At 40.3% G+C, this 7,443-nt stretch overlaps 1 pseudogene; it reads left to right on the top strand.

Moving 5' to 3' along the window:
• The first annotated feature begins 4,273 nt into the window (after nt 1-4,273).
• Nucleotides 4,274-4,982, top strand: LOC115752644 (annotated as a pseudogene).
• The last annotated feature ends 2,461 nt before the right edge of the window (nt 4,983-7,443 follow it).

Genomic DNA, 7,443 nt, shown 5'->3' with positions numbered 1-7,443 from the left:
ATATGCAAGGATTAACTAACAAACTAAAACATGCTAAATGATATTAACTACATGCAATCACAATTTATTCTAGCATGCAAACAATCAACGAAGCAAATGAACTAAACATGCAATGAGATATATTTTTTCTGTATTTTTTTTATGAATGAGATGAAATATGCATGAAATCACAAAGATGACATGAGATATGGCAAGATATGCGATGAAATATATGAAATATGCATGAGATAATGCAAGATGGCATGAAATCGCACAAGACGACAATGAGCTGATTTTTTGTTCTTTTTGAATTTTTGGTCAAATTAAGAATATTTTGATTTGGTTCCCTTGACTTAAATTTTCCAAAATAAACTTAATGAGATAAACTTTTTAAGAAACTTTATCTTACTAAAGATTTAATTAGACATAGTTTCCGGGAAAGCATATCTTACTAATTTTTTTAGGAATCTTTTTAAGTCTATCAGAAAATTTAAATCGAACAAGATCTCTAGCGATCACAGAATATCAATTCAATCGGATAATGCAAGATAGCAATCCTGATAATTTGAAGCAATTCGAACCACATCTTCTTATAATTTTCAAAAAAAAGTATTCCTAAACCTAAAATCGGCTTTTTGAATATAGCAAATCGGATCTAAACAGCAATAGATCAAATTTGCTAACTTCCCATCTTCACTAAGTTGGAGAGTCATACCTAAACGGCAAAGGGTAAGATTATCCAACTTGACATAAATGTTAACTATTAGGAAAGAGATTTTCCTAATTTAGATTTAGGGTTTTTTTATTCTGAAAATTATGTTAAGATAATGACCAATTACGCAATTCAAGAGAAATTCTTTTTAAAAAAAAAATAAATCAACACTTTGATGGCTAATCTTGCAAAAGTTATCTCTTTTGATCATCATGAATTGGAAATCACGTTTGTTTAACCAAAGAGTAAAAGATGCATGAAATTCAAGAACAAACATAAAATATATGCGAATCTAAATCAAACTGACTATATCTTTGCAATCAAAGGAGGGAAAAGTTACCTTGTATCAAGCCCAAATTTCTGCGCGGCACACGCTGTAAAATCTCCCCCAAAAACAGCACTATTTTGATCCAATTTGCACCAAAAACAGACCCCGAACAATGAAGGACTCTAATTCAACAAGTAGCTGAGTTAGATATCAATTTAACGACAAGAACAAGGTCGATTGGCTATCGAACAGCAGCCAAAATCCTCTGAACAGCGAACGAATAACAGCGAAGAAAACGGGGCTGATCAATGGACATGAGAAAGGAAAAAAAGATTGTTCGGCGGTGATGTGCAGCAGACGGCGATGGCCAGCTGCTCCACATGAGATGTCAAATGAAGACATTGAATTCATCAAATAAACTCTACTGAACCAGCACCGAATCAGGACAAGATGGTGGGGCAAAAGGCTGGTCAACAGTAATTAAAAGCCCACCAAACAGTAGAGCCATGAAGAGATATCACCTGGACTTTGATTGAGCACTTGTGACCACGCTAGATTGAAGCGTGGACTAGCTGACCTTGCTGGATTGCTACCGTAGAATACCTTCACCGAGCCAAAATAGCAGTAATTTCATAGTGTTTTTGAACTCTTGGGCGGCTTGATGGGGAGAAAATTCTTTCGCGCTCTATCTCTCTATCACGTATGTTTTTTCTCTCAATATTCTCTGAATTGTGCCTTCCCCCTGTGACGTGAATGTAAGTCCCTTTTATAAGCAAAGACCACTAGGGTTTTCTCAAGATCTCCATTTTTTTTTTCAAAAGAATATAGTATTATCTTAATATAATTAAAGCTTTAAGGGTTATTAAATAATGCAGATTTTCCAAGCCCAGCACAACACGTATATATGCAGGATTTGATCCATGTTATATTCGTGGCCTTGATCAAATTTCCAACGAACATGGGCTCGGTCTCCTCTCAAATTTGACAAGGCTCAGCACTCTCATTTTTGCCTATGAATTTTGGACACCATGTCCCCTTCACATGCTTGCTAAATTTCTGGTGAGTTCTTGCTCAGACCCTACATCAATTTCGGATTCGCTTCCGCCACAAGTCCAATGCAAAATGTAATGCATGAGTACTAAAATTGAATGAAATCAATGAGCTATTATTTTTGGTAGAAATTAAAATTTAACTCCAGATTTTTATGCAAAATAAATAATTGAGGAGAAATCAAAATTTAGGTGTCAACGATTACCTAAGCTTGAAGGATGCAAAGTGAACCGGACAACACGCCTTCGTCCTTGGACATCATTGATAAAGAGGCATGGGTAATGCTCCTGTACAGAACTACCAAAATCAGAGGGCCAAGAGCGATGTTCTTCCCTCTTGCTAAATTAGAGGCAAGAATGGCATCATCCTTAGAAACCTTGAGAGTATGACCGAAAAATATGTATTTCAACAGCCAGAAAAGAAGGAAAGTCATTTGTTCGACAAGTGTGACAGGGCCAAAGATTTTATAGTAGGTGTCCAAAACCTTCCCATAAGCAAGAGTATCCCCGGGGATAGAGTAGTCCTCGAGGGCTTTGAGATTGGTAGCAGAGGTCTCATGAGGGGTAAGACCAGCAATGGCGAATACGTCCCGAAGGATCACCAACATAGGTTCCCATGAAAAAAGAAACAGGTTGGTCGACGAAAACCAAAAGCTTACTACGGAGCCCAGCAGTCCTCTATTTAGGTCATGGGACAATAAGCTGATCTCAAGTGTTGTCTTTATGTCCGCCGCTGTGCAAGAAGAGGTAGTTGAAGGGTCATTCTGCAACCGTTGGAACCAAGCATAAAATCTGTCTTCATAGGATGGAAAACTTCTAAATCGGGAAGATGGAGATGATCATATATCCCTTAGAGGAGAAACTTGAACAGGAAGTTTCTCGTTACGCTTCATTGGGAAACAAGGTTGAATAGACGTTGGGACATGATTATGATCTCGGATGCTAGGAGCTAGAATAAACACAGCGTATTTCCTCGTGGTTGAAGAAAAAGTTGTCGGCGTCATGACTGTTGATCGGCTTGTCGAAGTGACCAACGAGCTGTCTAGGAGTGAGCTCAAAGGTTTGAGTCACCGTGGAAAGACTGAAGCGAGTTGAAAGGGTTTAGGGTTTTAGGAAAATCCAAAAGTGAGGAAGATGACCACAAAAAGCTTTTTCTCAAAGATATAAGGTGATTCGGATCAAAGAATAAACAAAAGTGAGAGATTTGAAGCAACCTGCGCTTTGGGAAAGGAAATCGAAGACGGAAAGGTATAATCATGAAGTTGCAACCGATGATGCTCAAATCGAGGAATATCTTTTAAAAGAGATAAATCTCTGATTTATATCTTTTAAAAAGGGAGCATATGTTGACACCTAAAATTACCCGAAGAGTCATGTGATAGGCACGTGGGGGAGTCATGATCGGCTACGGTTGAGAGCATTGGAATCAGAGTCGGACCGACCGAAAGGATGCCACGTGTCAAGGATGGATTTTGACGAAGAAAAGAGAGACGCACGAAAGAGACCATGATCAAAGCAGGTGTAGAAAATGAGGGGCAATCCTCAAAAGTGTAGAGAGAATGGCGTGTAAAACAAGAAACTGTCGATGATAGGAGAACGTGCTGAAAGTGGTGCGGGACGTAAAAAGCCAAGGATGGTAACCGGTCGACAGTTACTCAGATACCTCTATAAATACCATGAGTTGCCCAACGAAGAGGGTCCCCTAAAAAAATTAACACAACAAGTGTTTTATCTTTCATTAGCTTTCGATACTTAGCCTAGCTTATATGTAGTTCAGATTCCCGTCGTAGATTCAATTCCGGCGATTTTCTTATCCTGGGTTGGTATTGTTGATTAAGTTTCGGCGTCTATCCACCATCCAGTGTCATCAATTAAATTCCGACATTGTGTTCTACATTGTCCAGTGTCGTCAATTAAATTCCGGCATTGTATTCTATAGTGTCCAGCATCGTCGATTGCATTCCATTATTGTACCTTCAGTGTCGGTGCAATCATAAGTCGTCGGTTGCATCGGCCATTGTTTGGTTAAGAGCTTGTACAGTGCTGCTGATATCAATATATCTTTAGCATTTAACACTCTCTATCCAAACTGAACCGGAACTCCTTATTGGAAAACAAATTGCTTACGTTCGATAAAAGATTTGCGTCAACAGTCGGAATGTTGGACTCAAGTGTCACCGATGTGTCTGGAGCACTAGCTACGTATGCATCGCATGTCGGAGAGTGTTGGACACGACACGCTGACCCCGCGGCCTCCAACTCTACTAAGGCCTTCCCTGCTCGTGGGCCCACTAGGCGATCATCATCCGGGCCCTAAAGGGCCTCGAGATGCCTGTCCCGGTGTCTGTGGTATCCTTGGACGTGATGGCTCTTGGGAGTTTCGAGACCCACACTGCCCTCGATAAGGTCAACAAGGATAGGAGCCTGAGGGAGGTATTCGGGCTGAGGAGGGGAGGGTACAGCGACCATTGCACTGTGCCGATGCTGTGGGATGTATATCACAGCGACGTGGCTTGCAAGTTCCAACAAGAGTTAACAACATCATTAAGGTGTTCGATTCAGGCCTAAACGGGCTGGCTAGAAACCCGGAGGTGGACCTCTCGCTGCCCGAATTGAAGGCCGAGATCGAAGAGTGGAACCAGGTGATCTATCCTAGTGTGAACGACAGAGTGTGCAGGTTAAAAAAGTGTTAAGAGAATAGCACTTTGGCTTCTCACTCAAAACATTTTTTTACGATTGCTAGTGTATTCGTGTGTCATTGTTTGCCACGAAAGCTGCGGGTGTGCTCAGAGCCAAGAGGCATACGACGCGGCGGTGGACAAGTTATTCAGCACCTGGACAGGTTGGAGGATCAGTTGTGCCAGTCGCAGTACTTGTTCGGCAATAACTGACCCTTGCGGACGTGTGCCTGTTCACGACCTTGGTTCTGTTCAATCTCATGTACAATGTGCTCTTCAAGTGCACAAAGAAGTAGCTGGTGAATTCGCCATCCCTTGTTTCAGTTTTTCAGTGCGAGAAGAGCCATGTTCCGCGGGTTTTATGCAGATCGCTATTGCGTAATTTTGAATTGGAGTCCTCGAAAACCTTTATCATAGGAGGAAGATATCTAAGTAAATGACATTCAGACATTAAAGAGTTTGCTTCAGGCATTCTGATCAGGTCTCAATCTTCAATTTTAAGATGGCAAATTACTGGTTAGAAATCTCCCTAAGCAGCTAATAAAACACTAACAAGATGAGGGGGTAAGTACAGTACAAGTGCCACAACTTTTGTATGGCGATCATTTGAGTGCCACAACTTTTTTTTCGATTACCTGAGTACGAAATCGGAGCAAAAGAGATCACTTGAGTGCCATCTCCGGTAAAACATCCTACGTGGACTTTTTACTTAATGTTTTATTGTGACGTGGAAATTAAAAAAAGAATTACAAGTCCACCGTGGAAATTCTTCTCCAGCGTGTCCTTCTTAAAGAGAAAACGACGCCGCACTATCATGTCTTAAACCTGCCTTCGAGATCAAGAGAGAGAACGATCAAAATTGGCTCGAGCAAAAATAGGGCTCCAAACCTTCCCTCTCGCAAATTGATTTTTCTCCGATAAATTTGACGCTCGCTAAATCAAATTGGGGCTCCAATCTTCATCAATCTTTAGTGTCTCAAGCAAATCAATCGAAGGCCCTACTCTATTCTTGTGATTCATATCGGAGTCTACGAAGGCGGAGGAAGTGTTTGTCGCGTGACAAACCGGGGTCGACACAAGCAAAGGTAAGTGATTTTGTTTGTGTCAAGTGATTAATAAACGACACACATGTTTATTCATTTTGGCGTTATTGACAGTGAATGAAAGCGAAAGGAAAGGCGAGAAAGACGATCCGTTGGAGGGAAAAATTAGGGTCTCGTTGGCATAGTGTAAAGGTGAGTTTCATTTTCTGAGTTGTACCTTATGTCGTTTTGTGTCCACCGGCCGACAACGAGATTGTTGTTTACCGAATGTGATGGGGTAGTGGGGATCGAGTGCTAAAGTTATCATGTCTTTGCTTTGTTGTGGTCCTTGTCGGTCATGGAAAAAATTATTCTTTCTTTGGTGCAGTGTCGAGGGTTGTGGTCCCCATTATAAAAAAAGATTGTTTTTTCTATAACTGCATTGTTAAAGATTTTTGTTGTTGTGGTCCTTGTGATGGGGAAAAAACTGATTGTAATTGGCTGCAAAGGCTAGCAAAATTGTTAGCAGATGATAGAGAATGCTATAAAAATTATTTCTTTTATATTACACTATTAACATGGTTTGTGTTGTGGTCCTTGTTATATAAAAAATATATTTTATCTTTCATGCGATGTTAACATAGTTTGCATTGTGGTGTCCGTTATAGAAATAATTATTTTCTGAATCAATAGTGTTACCATGGGCGATACGATTGCGCCGGTCAAAGTTTTCTACGGTGGGAAGTTTGTAATTGGAGATAATGAGACTAAATATGTCGGTGGAGATGTGGCTTTTGTCCTCATTAGTGTGAGTCGACTGTCTTATAAAGAGTTTAAGAAGGATATAGTGTAACGGTTGCGATGCAAAATTGCTAAGCTATATTATGTAATACACGGTCGTAGTCTGAAGGATGGAATGAGATTCATACATGATGATAGTGGTGTTAGGGATGTTGTTTACTATTTTCTTCATGGTCAAGAGGTGTCTGTGTATGTTGATGGCAATGGAGGTGAGAAAGCAATTTTGGAAGCTCATGTGGAAACCTAGGATGGGGATGCATCTGTTTTAGAAGAAAATCTATAAGCAAAGGATAATCAGGCTTCCCATACAGCTCACGTGTTAGAGCCTGTGAGACAACTTGAAAGAATTGGTGGCATATCTGATGGTGAAGACACAGTAGCTGAAGAATTGATTGGAATAAATGTGAGCTCTTGGGAAGTTGCATTATCCAGTGATGAAGATGAGGAAATACTGTTGCATACACAATGCCCAAGTGATGCTGATGATGTAGACGTTGCACAAGCAAGAGAAGAAGTAAGAGCATTTCGACAAAGGAAATAAGGACAAGTGGGGGTAGTTGATGAGGGTACTTCTACGGGCGGGAAAGATGGAGCTGCTGGAGCTGCTGTCAATGATGCTGATGATACAGAAAATGAGGAAAGTAGTGAGAATGATCGCAGTAGCTTAGACGACAATGAAGATGGTGTGCTTCAAAGTGGGAAAAGGTCAAGTAAGTACCCTTCTTACGATTCAAATTCTGCAAGCCCTTTGTTTTGCTTATCAATGAGATTTGATAATGCAAAACAATTGAGAAGGACTATCATAAAGTATTCAATCACTCAATAGAGGAATCTGAAGTTCATTAGAAATATGAAGAACTATATTAGGGTGAAGTGTGCATAAGATAATTGTCCATGGATGATATATGCTGCATTGGATAGAAGAACTGGCTCA

Source organism: Rhodamnia argentea, chromosome 8 (assembly GCF_020921035.1).
Source record: "Rhodamnia argentea isolate NSW1041297 chromosome 8, ASM2092103v1, whole genome shotgun sequence".
Lineage (NCBI taxonomy): Eukaryota > Viridiplantae > Streptophyta > Magnoliopsida > Myrtales > Myrtaceae > Rhodamnia > Rhodamnia argentea.
This window is presented reverse-complemented; position numbering and strand designations above follow the sequence as displayed.